Genomic DNA, 12506 nt, shown 5'->3' with positions numbered 1-12506 from the left:
CTGACTGTATGTATAAACATATCTTTTTGTAAAAGACTGACATTGAAAAACTGCTTTTCTCACCCAGCAACTTGAGTCTAATCCAGTATCAATATGTTAGTTTTTCCTCTATGATTCCTCACCTTGAGACTGTGGTGAAATATACCAGAAATTTAAATGATGGAAGACTGTCCTTTGAAAGACAAACACATGCATGACATAAAAGATAAAAAAATATAGTGACTATATAGTGACTATAAAGATGAAAAGGGGGCCTCCCCGGTGGCGCAGTGGTTGAGCGCTGGGTTGCGAAGCTGCCGGCGACCTCTGCGGCGCCGGTTCGATCCCCGGCTGCTCCCCGGCCACCGGAGGAGGGTCGCACACGGCGCTCAGACCTCTCCTGCCACCCTCTGCTCCCCTCAGCAGTGTACTTCGGTCCTTCTGCCTGCTCTGCTCCCCGCTCTGGTTCTGGTGAATTCTCTCACCCTCCCGCGCTTCTGACTGTACCCAGTGCATGTATAAACAAAACAAAAACAAACAAATAAATAAAAAAAACATGCCTCTATTTAAAAAAAAAAAAAAGATTTATGTCTTCTTTAAAAAAAAAATAAATAAAGATGAAAAGGGCATGGATTCAACCATCAGGTGCTTTACAGTGGAAGAGAGGAGTAATATGAATGACCAGTTAAATAGAATGTAAGAATTATATCTCAGCCTCTTTCTCAAAAAGTTATCTGTATTATTAATAAGATGCAGGGGAAACAATACAAAGTACAAAAACTAAATCCTACACTACAGAATACAGAAAACTCCCTTACATTATAAAAGAATGACCATGAACAAATTGATTTTAAAAAACTCTCCATAGGTATACCTAATTATATATTGGATATTATAAAAATTTTACTATGGAAAGTATTTCATCTACTGTGATTTGTCTTTTCTATTATCTCCTCTCTGCAAAAAAAAAAAATCTAATTTATTTAAGTATCTGTTTTATAGAACATAATCCTAACTAAGAAGCAGTTCATTTAGAGATACATTGGGGAAAAAACAGGAAATAGTGTTCAACTAATCAGTAATAAGATGTCTAACTAGAACATGTAGCATAGGAAGTAGAAAGCATTCTCACATTTCAAAGCAACTTCATTGTGATAAGATTCAAGGCAGAAGAGAGCAGGTGGTGTGATGGTAGTTATTAATTATAAGATGCTTGGGCTTAACAAAAGACCCACTTTAAAGACTTAATTATCAATATTACCTTGGCGTTCTTCAAATTGATTGCAAATTGGTTCTACTGTACAAAATTTCTAGGAAAATAAAGTTATAACTAAAATGTTAGTCAAATAGTCGTCACAAGAGAAGTGATTGTTAGAAAAAATTTTCAACTATCTTTGCAAGTCTTTCATATGAAAGATATTATGAAACTAAAGACAGCATTAAACAGAATTAGCAGAATAAAATGCTGGTAAACACCTATTTAACCATAAATCTATTAGGGGAGGTGCTGTTTTCCTTGCCCCTATCTACATACAGCTGTGCTGGATTACAGGTCCCACTTTGCAAATGAACTGGATTTCCTAAGCAGGGATCTGCTGGGAACTTGGGGTGGAGCTGAGCAGTTAGGTGACACTACATAACATGGAAGGCAAGCAGACGCTTGCTTATCTAGCTCTGATTTGTACCCAGGAACCTGGGAGGGACTTGGAAGGAGACACATGGAGGAGAGACATGTAGACACCTGAAAGAGGCATGTGAGTAAGACACGTGAGAAGGTTGTCCTTAGCAGAGACAATGGCAGCCATTATCTTGATTTGTACTTTGATTTTTTTTTTTGTCCCAGACCAGCTTGCCCTTTTCTTACTGTCCCCTGCTAGGCGTTACCTTAGACTTGTGGCAAGATTTCAGGTCTCAGTGGCTAGGCAAAGGGATGGGTGATTTAGGGAGTTTTACTGGGTAACTATTATTAGGAATATCTTCTCTTCTGTATCACAATAATTCTATTAAAAAATTATTATACTAACAGTATGGTTCCTTTGCCTATGTGTACATGGATAGCCAGATTTCTTTAGAGTGTGCATCCCTTAAGAGTTTAGGGTCCCTGGGTACCCTTCAGTCACTAACATATTCATTAACTCTTTTTAGAAAATTAAGAGTTTAGAAAATTAAACTAATATTTAGTGAAGGGCTATGATGTAACTGCTATACATTTCATTTAATTCTCATAGTATTCTGTTGTTTATCCACACATATATTTGACTGTATGCATAAATGTGATGTACACAAACTGAGAGACCTCACTAGAAACTTCAGCTATTATCAAACTAGTGATAATTACGTTAAAAATCTTTAAAAACAAAACAACTCTGTTTCTAATAATAAAAATGATCAATCTAGGAAGGGTTAAGTATTTCAAGATGTAGCAAACAAAACTATCTCACCAATACTCCGAAACCTTTTCTTTGGGTTCTGTTGTTAAGGTAGAGGAAATACAAGAAATATATTTTGCTGTATTTAAAATGTCTTGTTAGACACAGTAACAGGAAGGCAAGATATTAAATGACTACAGAATAGTGTTATAGAGGACCTAAAATATTGACAGAAAAAATTGATAAAAAAAAGCCAGCTGGTATTTATATCGTCTTAACTGTTCCCTAAATACCAACAGCAAAATAATCAACCTAACTACAATGAATCTTGAGACAATGAAGGATAGATCAATCAGACTTACAATCTGACTTATCAGATTAATACATATTTTCCTTACGTCAGAGATGATCAAAACGGTTAAAAAAAGTAGAAACAAAAAAAAAAAGGAATTTCCCAAGGAGCACTGGTGTACTGGACCTCACTCATACCAGCTTATGAGAGCCAACTGATGAAGTTTCAGGTACTTTGTTATAAGCCAGTTGTTGAATATCTCCGTCATTAAAAATTAAATTAAATAGATATAGAATAATATTTTCAAAAAGCAACACTCAAATCATCACTTCCTAGTTATTTTACTGTATTTTATTATTAGGTGAGCCTTGCAAGATGTTTACAGCTATTATATCTGCATGGTGGAAATATCATATATGGGAAGTATTCTTGCACATCTCTTGTTAATTCTACTTTAAACAACTTCACATAGATAATTTCAAAACAGCCACGATGGGAAAAATTGCCACTGATATTGGCAAATGTAAAGTTTTTTCCCTCCAAAGAAGCAATTTTTGAAAATTTACGAACCACCACCCCATGGGGAATTCTAAAATCTTGATAAGAGGTCTGGTTTAAAACAAGTTTATCACTGTAAAATACTTAAAAAAACTACTCTTTGAAAAATCTTTGAGGACATATAGGGAATATTTTAAACGTTACTAAAATAAAAATTAGATCGATGCTGGAATACTTCATAATATAAATGACCATTCTTATTTCTTTGAAAAAATATACATTAATCTTTAACTGATTATTAAGACTTTGGGGATTTACTTTTGATCTGGGTCATTCTAATCAGAAATGAAGAGATTTGGCTTAAGAGTAGACAGAGGAAGAAACCACCATGAGGTCTTGAATACTTTTCAGGAATATGCTCATGGTTCCAAGTGTTGCCATCAACATTTTAAAACAGAACAGCATTCTGGAAGTTGCTTTTCTGATGAAGATATACGCTCTTCTTAATTTATATAATTTTCTATTTTTTACATTCACACATCCATTCAAGGACTTATTTTCTCACAATGACCTGGTTTTGTCTGCTTCTGTTCTTACTGTGTTTTTGCAAAACATTAAATTTTTGTGTATATGGATGAATATGAATCTGAGGAGAATAGACATGTTTCCTAGAACTTTAGAGTTTTTCCAAGGATATAGTTTCCTTCATTTTGACATTATAAAATGGCACAAGAAAAGAAGTTCCTTTGCAGGTAGGCAGGAAGGAAGGAAGATGGAAAAGAGAGAGAGAGGAAGGAAGGGAGAGAAGGAAGAAAATCAGTGTTAGAGAACACAGGAATGTGTGTGTTTTTGTGTACGTAAATGCATAAATATGTACCATCTGTATTTATGGAAGGTGTATTTGTGTGTGTTCTGGGGAGGAAACAGCTGAAGATATGCTGGATCTATTCAAGTTAAACATTAGGCATTATTAACTAAATTATATCCATCTACATACATTAACACATATATTTAAAACAATTGGTATTTGAAATTTTGAAATCAAATTTGACAATTAAAGATTATGTAAAAATATAATTAAAAAAGTGTTATACTGTATTATTTATAAAACAAGGTTTAATACTATCTCAAAACAAATAGAAACATAGACCATTCTATAGAGATAAATAAAATGGAAGTCTCAGACAGTACATTTTTAGACAATGGAAAAAAAGAAAATATTGCTAGTTGAAAAACTGTTTCCTCGAGAACATAGCCAAATGCCTTTCAAACAAAATAGTTTTTCAAATTTGAAAAGGGAAAGTTAAAAAGTGATGTACTCATTTAAATTACTAGAAATGCACTTATTTTTAAAGACCTTTTTTTTCTTATAGCAAGTAAAGCAATCAAATCACAATGAGGAAAGTACAATAATAACTTTAAGACAAGGGTTCAAGGAAGATGAAATACTGGCTGATAGATGTTTGTCCCACAGACTTTGTTTTCTTTGGGGTCTTCCATCTCAGCACTAACTAGACCCATCTAGCTTAGTTTATGAAATCTGACAAGGGTACAGCCCATGGCAATAGGATGCAGGATAGTGATTTTATTTCTTATTTTATGCACTGCAGCCCCAGGGAGAGAGATAACGAGAACAGGAATGAAATCCAGGTCTGCTACATATAACAGTGCAGAACATTACTACTAGGTCATCAGGGGAAAAAGAAGTATCTATTTTATTTTAAAAGTTTTTTTGCTATGTAATGTGTATGGTAGAAAGCGATGCATTTGTCTTACCCAATAGCTCGTTAAATCTTCACTATTATTAATCACATACTGAATGAGTATTTTTCACAAAAATTTGTTTGACAACTGCTTATTAAATTTAAAATATTTAACTACAACGTTTTACAAACTGAAACAAATGACCATCACCAACTTTACTGAAAATGTCAGGCAATTATAAACCAGAAATAACCTCAAATTTTACTTTTTACCAATATTCCTATTATTTGGGTATTTTTCATCTTTTACTTATTGCTACAAAGTGCTGCAGGCACTATCAATAGTGAAAGCCCTGGTACATTCTGGGAGAAATGACCTGAGTTTAAGAAGGTTGAAAAGTCCCATGGGTGGATTGATGCCTACTTTACTTGTATAAGTTGAATCATGTAAAATTCCTGATATTTGAATGTTTTTGCTCTAAAAAATGGCAATTACATATGATCAACTTAATAACTCACATTGGTACTGATAATCAAACATCCTCTGTAAAATGGAGAGAATGTTAACTAATTCAGGGTTCTTATGAGGGCTAAATGAGCTACTTAATACAGCACACAAGGCAATATCTGAATCTCAAAAGATGTAAGATTAGTGATAACGACAAAAATTGTATATTTACCTCATTTGACATGCAATTATCAGTAAAATCAGCAACTAGCTCTCACCTACGGTATTTTCCTACACAAATTATCTATATGAACCATATACAAATATATTAACCTCTATGGTCATCTACTGCCATGTAACATATGCAGGAGACCCTTCCCTGGGAACTTATCTCTTCATTACAACATTTCACTTTGTGACAATTAAAAGTCATGTTATTTAAGTCCTCCCCAAATACATCCTAGACAAAACAAAGCTAGTTATGTAAAGTATTAGAGAACTCTTGGAGAAAGGCAACTTTTTAATATATATCAGCAGGAAGGACAATGTGACATATATTTATCTTCATTTTATATAGAAATGTAAAGAAAGTAGATTAATACAATTTTAAAGGACCTCCCTGGTGGCACAAGGGGTTAAGCACTGCACTATGAAGCAATCAGCAGCCTCTGCAAGCACGAGTTTGATTCCTGGCCGGCCAGGGAGCAACCCACATGCTGCAGCAGACCTCTCCTGTCTCACCCGCTGCTCCCCTCAGCAGTGTACTTTGGTCAATCTTCCTGTTCTGTTCCCCACTGTCTCTGGTGAATCCTCTCACCACCCCCACCCCCAACACCTGCACATCTCTAGCCTGTACCCCTGCTCTTGTATGCATAAATAAATCTTAAAAAAAAAAGTGGGGGGATTTATTCTGTACAAATCATGTTGTACAAATGAAATTAATATAATGTTATATGTCCTTTATATCTCAATAAAAAATAAGAGTTGTCTAGCAAAAATATAAAACCAATCACCCTATGGACATTGTGTTCAATATTGTAAAACCTTGAGATAATGATGAAATAGAATTCACTATGTTTTATGAAAAGAATAATCTGAAAACAAAAATAACTTTAAAAAACTGAAAAACAGAAGAGACCAATGAGAGAGAGCAAGAGAACAAACATTTATATATCTAACAGCAGAGAGGGAAAAAGAAGAAATCATTGCAAATTCAATATGGTCTATTATGGTAGTCATTTGTCACATGAAGTTATTTAAAATAAAATTATTTACAGTGCAATAAAGTTAAAATTAAATTTCTTAGTCACACTGTTACATTTCAAGTGCTCAGTAGCCACTACCATATTGGAAAGCACAGATATAGAATAGTTTCATATCACAGAAAGCTCAATTTGACAACATTAAAGTAGAAAGATATTATGAACAACTTCATAATAATAAATTTCGTAATTCAAACCAATGGGAAAATTACACTTACTTATCCTGGCACAGGAAGAAATATAAAACCTGAACAATCATGTAAGTATTAAAGGAACTGGATTCCGGGCCTCCCCGGTGGCGCAGCGGTTGAGCGCTGGGTTGCGAAGTTGCCCGCAGCCTCTGCAGCGCCGGTTCGATCCCCAGCTGCTCCCTGGCCACCGGAGGAGGGTCCCACATGGTGCGCAGACCTCTCCTGCCGCCCGCTGCTCCCCTCAGCAGTGTACTTCGGTCCTTCTGCCTGCTCTGCTCCCCGCTCTGGCTCTGGTGAATTCTCTCACCCTCCCGCGCTTCTGACTGTACCCAGTGCTTGTATAATTAAATAAATGAATAAAAAAAATGAATGAATAAATAAATCTTTAAAAAAAAAAAATAAAGGAACTGGATTCCAATGAAAAAAAATTACACCTCCGAGAATACACATATGGCTTTACCTGGATATGCATAATCAAAGTGCCAGAAAGGGGAGAAAGGAGTGAGAAAAGGAGACAGAGAGAGAGGAGAGAGAGAGAAAAGAGAAGGGGGGGAGAGAGGGGAGAAAGAGAAGGAAGGAAGAGAGAGAGAGAACATGTGAAGAATAAAGGTCAAAAGCTTCCAATATTTGAAGCTCTTGAACTTCAAAAAGATAGTAAAAAATGATTCACATCTACCTACATCAAAATAAAAGTGCCAAAAGATAAAGAATCTTGAAAACAGGAAAGAAGAAAAAACTCATTATTTAAAGTGATCTTCAATAAGATCAACATCTGATTTCAAACCAGAAACAATGGAGACCAAAAGGTAGTGGAATGATGCAAAGTGCTGAAAGAAAAAAAAAAATAGTCAACCAAATATTTACCTGGCAAAACTATCATTTAAAAATGAAGGCAAAATGAAGACATTCCTAGATTAACATTACTAAAGTATAAGAGGTCATCAACAAAGCCTCCCTGGTGGTGCAAGGGGTGAAGCCTCAGCACTATGAAGTTATCCAAAGACACTGCAGCATGAATTTGATCCCTGGCCAGGGGGCTACCCACATGGTGCAGCAGACCTTTCCTGTCTCGCCCGCTGCTCCCCTCAGCAGTGTATTTCAGTCAATCCACCTGTTCTGCTCCCCATCTGTCTCTGGTGAATCCTCTCACCCCACCCCACACAGTTCTTGTATGCATAAATAAATAAATCTTTAAAATAAGAGTTCATCAATAGCAGTTCTAACTACAAGTGATAAAGGAGGGTCCTTCAGAATGAAATGGTACTAGACAGTAACCAAGAGCATATGAAGACATTAACACCAGGGAAGGTAACTACATAAGTAAATTTAAAAGATAGCATAAATGTAAGTTTTGTTTGTAATTAATTTTCTATCTCATTAAAAGTAAACTGCATAGCTAATTATAATTCTAGGTTGAGAGGCACACAATACAAAAAGATTTAATCTTGGCAACAAATTATGTATAGGAAAATTTTTGTTCACTACTAAAACTAATCCTAGATTGTTATGAATTAAGGTATTAATTCTAACCCCCAGAAAAACCACAGGACATATATGTACAAGGGACTTATAGATGAATATTCAAAGCATTTTTATCACAGCCAAAAAGTGGAATCAAACTAAATGTTCATTAGCTGATGAATGGACAAACAGTATGTGATAAAGCCATATAATGGAATATTTTTCAGCCATAGGAAATGAAATATTGTTAAATACTGGACAAACTTTGAAAACATTTTGCCAAGTAGAAAAAGTCACATATTACATGATTCCAATTACATGAAATGACTAGAGTAGGTAAATCTAGAGAGACAGAAAAGTGGTTGCTAGAGAAGAGATGAGCAGAGAATTAAAGCTAACTGCTAACAAATCAAAGGGTTATTATTATAATCTGGTGCGATAAAAATGTTCTTGAATTAGTGGCGATGGTTAAACAACAAAGTGAATAGACTAAAATCACTGAAGTGTGCACTCTTACGAATTTTATATTAAGTATAACTAAAAAAATGCAATGAAAAGCTTTCAGCATGATTATATTTAATACTGAAATGATGAAAGTTTAATAAAGAAATTTAGTGATGAAATAAAAATTTCAGTTGATGAAAACTGCTTATGAGATTAGAAATGAAATAAAGATAATTATTATCACTTGTATTTTACATGTTTTGGAGATCCTTATCAGGACAAAAGGGGAAAAAATGTGTGAAAGTCAGAGAAAATACTAAAATTAAAAAAAATTAATCCCACCAGGTTGCTACACATGAGGGTATTATAAAAAAAATCAAATTACATTTCTAATATACCAAATATAATTAAAAAGTGAAATTTAAGAAACAATATCAATGTGATCCCAAAATACTAAATATCCAGGAATAAATCCAAGAAAAAAATGTGCAAATATACACACAGAAGCTGCAACATATTATTTAAAAATGTTTTTGAAGATCTGAAAGAATGGATTTTTTTTTTGCATTTTATATGTATATTTTTAAAAGTTTATTTTGTATTTCTTTTTTTTTGTGTATAGAGTTTTTTTTTTAAATAATAAATTTTATTTTTATATTCCCCCATACAATTGCAAACGCCCCATTCTGACCCCAATCCCTCCCCTCCCGCCCCCCACCCCCCAAAAAGTGTCTCTGGTTCATAGTTTTTTGTTGATTTTGATTTTCACTTTCTTATATTCATTTTCCTGGTCCCTTATTTAAGTTTTCTAGATTCATGCTATGAGTGAGTCCATCCGGTATTTTTCTTTTTCTTTTTGGCTTATTTCGCTGAGCATGATCCCTTCCAGCGCCATCCATGTTGCTGCAAATTGCATGTGTTTATCTTTTTTGAATGCTGAGTAATATTCCATGGTGTATATGTACCACATCTTCTTGATCCAGTCATCTATTTTTGGGCATTTGGGCTGTTTCCAAAGCTTAGCTATTGTAAATAGTGCTGCTATAAACATAGGTGTGCAGGTGCTCTTTGGAATTGATGTTTCTGTGTCCTTTGGGTAAATACCTAGGAGTGGAATTGCTGGATCATATGGAAGCTCTATGTTTAGTAGGTCCAGAAATCTCCACACAGCTCTCCATAGTGGTTGGACCAGTTTGCACTCCCACCAACAGTGCAGAAGAGTTCCTTTTTCTCCACACCCTCGCCAACATTTGTTGTTGCTAGTTTTTTTAATATGTGCCATTCTCACTGGTGTAAGATGGTATCTCATGGTAGTTTTGATTTGCATTTCCCTGATGACAAGTGATGTTGAACATTTTTTCATATGTCTGTTGGCCATTTGCATTTCCTCTTCAGAGAAGTTTCTTTTTAGCTCTTCTGCCCATTTTTTGACTGGATTATTTTCTTTGTTGTTGCAGATTTTTGTGATCAGTCCTTTATCATTAGTGTTGGGTGCAAAAATGTTCTCCCAGTTGGTGGGGTTTCTCTTTGTTTTTGTTATTGTCTCTTTTGCTGTGCAGAAGCTCTTTAATTTGATGTAGTCCCAGCTGTTTATCTTTGCCTTCACTATCACTGCTTTGGGTGATGTGTCTGTAAAGATGTCTTTGATGTGCAAATCCCGTAGTGTTTCGCCTATATTTCCTTCTATGTATTTTATGGTTTCAGGTCTTATGTCTAGTTCTTTAATCCATTTTGAGTTGATTTTTGTGTATGGTGTGAGGTAGTGGTCAAGCTTCAAAGAATGGATTTTTTTCATGGGTTCTAGAGTCAATGCTTTTTGGAAGATAATTTTTCCAAAATTGATCTATATGTTCAATGTAATCCTAGTTGAATCTCTCAGCTGAATAATTTATGGAAAATAACATTCTACTAATTTAAATGAAAATATAAATGGTAATCTTAAAGAAACTAAAGCTGAAAGGTAATGTACCTATTATAAAAATATAGTAATCAAGTCTGTATGGTATCAGACCATAATGAACTATGGAATTATTGGAATAAAAAAAAGTTTGGAAACTGATTCACAGTTACAGAAACTTTTTTTTATGATAAAGGTGGTGTTTACATGTGCAAACTGGAAACAGTCTTTTTAGTAATTGGTATTGGGACAAGTGGTTTGGAAAACTTTTGAAAAAAATTTTCCCCCAATTACTTTATACCAAACACACAAAAAAATTCTAGGAGATTATCAATCTAAATGTAAAAAAACAGAACATTAAAGCTTCTTGAAGGATTTGAAATTATGACTTTGAGCTAGGAAAAGATTCCTTAAATAGAACATAAAAACAGCAAATAAGGAGCCTCCCTGGTAGTACAAGGGGTTAAGCACAGCACTATGAAGCTACATGCAGCCTTTGTAAAGAGTTCGATCCCTGGCGGCCAGTGAACTACCCACATGCACAGCAGACCTCTCCTGTCTCACCCACTGCTCCCTCAGCAGTGTATTTCAGTCAGTCTGCCTGTTCTGTTCCCCACTCTGTCTCTGGTGAATCCTCTTGCCTCTCACACCTCTGGCCTGTACTCCAGTTCTTGTATGCATAAATAAATAAATGTTGGGGAAAAAACAGCAAATAGGGGAAAAGATTGCTGATTAAAATTAGTAATTTTGCTGATCAGAAGATATCATTTAGACTGAAAAGGCAAGCCAGTGTGGGAGAAAATATATACGAAGGACTAATTTCTGACATATAAAAGAACTCTTCACAAATAGGTATGACAAAACACAGGCAACCCAATAAAAAGACTTGAAAAGGCACTTCAACATAGGAGATTAGTGTCCAATACACATAAAAGTAAGTGTGCGATCTTACTCATCAAATGATATGCAAATTAAACCAATTTAGATAGCACTACTCACCTACCAGAACTGTTAAAATAAAAGATTTGACCAAGTTTTGTCAAGGATGTAGAGTAACTAGAATTTTTATACCCTGCTGTTAAAGTGTAAACTGATACACTTATAAAAAGTAAAAAATTATTTGAGATATTTAACAAGGCTAACCCTGCAACTTAATACCCTCAATAGAAATTTACACATACATGTACTAAGAGTGAAATAATGTTCACAGGAAAAATATTATAGTCAAGAACTGGAAATAACATAAATCAACAAAACCAAATTTTGCTACATCTCTACATTAACTGCTTATAGCAAATAAAATGAACTAAACGTGACTACATACAATAATGGGTGAATCTCACAAATGTACTAAACAGAGGAAAAAGATGGCATGTGTGATGGACTGAATGTTTCTATTTCCCTAAATTCTTAGGTTGAAATCCTAACTCCCAAAGTGATGGTACTAGGAGGCAGGGCCTTTGAAAGATGATTAAGTCATGAGGGTAGAGTTCTCACTGATGGGATTAAGTCAGTTAGTAAAAGGGACCCCAAAGAGTTCTCTCACTGATTCCACCATGAGAGGACACAGCAAGAAAACTGTCATCTATGAATTAGGAAAAAAGCCCTCACGAGACACTGAATCTGCTGGTGTTTTGATCTTAGATTTCCTGGTCTTCTGAATTGTGAGAAATAATTGTTGTTTAAGGCACCCAGTCTATTATGCATTTGCTATAGCAGCCGGAAAGGTCTAAGAGAAGACAATTCCATTTATAAACTTCGAACAGCAGATAAAACTAATCTATGGTGTTAGAAGTTAGGATAGTTAGGATACCTGAAAGAGAGACAAGAATGATAGACCAGGAAGAAGCATGAGTGAGACTTTTTGACACTGGCTATGTTGTGTTTCTTCGTCTTGCCAACAGTTAACCTAACTTACTTTGTGATAATTCACTGAACTGTATATTCATATTTTTGTTCTTT

At 34.7% G+C, this 12506-nt stretch overlaps 1 protein-coding gene across 1 annotated transcript in view; it reads right to left on the bottom strand.

Annotated features, from left to right (window-relative positions):
• The window catches only part of DNAJC1 (DnaJ heat shock protein family (Hsp40) member C1), a gene marked incomplete at both ends in the record, with an annotated part of 121511 nt that overhangs the window by 36818 nt on the left and 72187 nt on the right, over window positions 1-12506 (bottom strand). The window lies entirely within an intron of this gene.

Source organism: Talpa europaea, assembly GCF_964194135.1.
Source record: "Talpa europaea genome assembly, chromosome: 14".
Taxonomy (NCBI): Eukaryota; Metazoa; Chordata; class Mammalia; order Eulipotyphla; family Talpidae; genus Talpa; species Talpa europaea.
The sequence above is the reverse complement of the archived record's forward strand: the minus strand, read 5'-3'. Positions and strand labels throughout refer to the sequence as shown.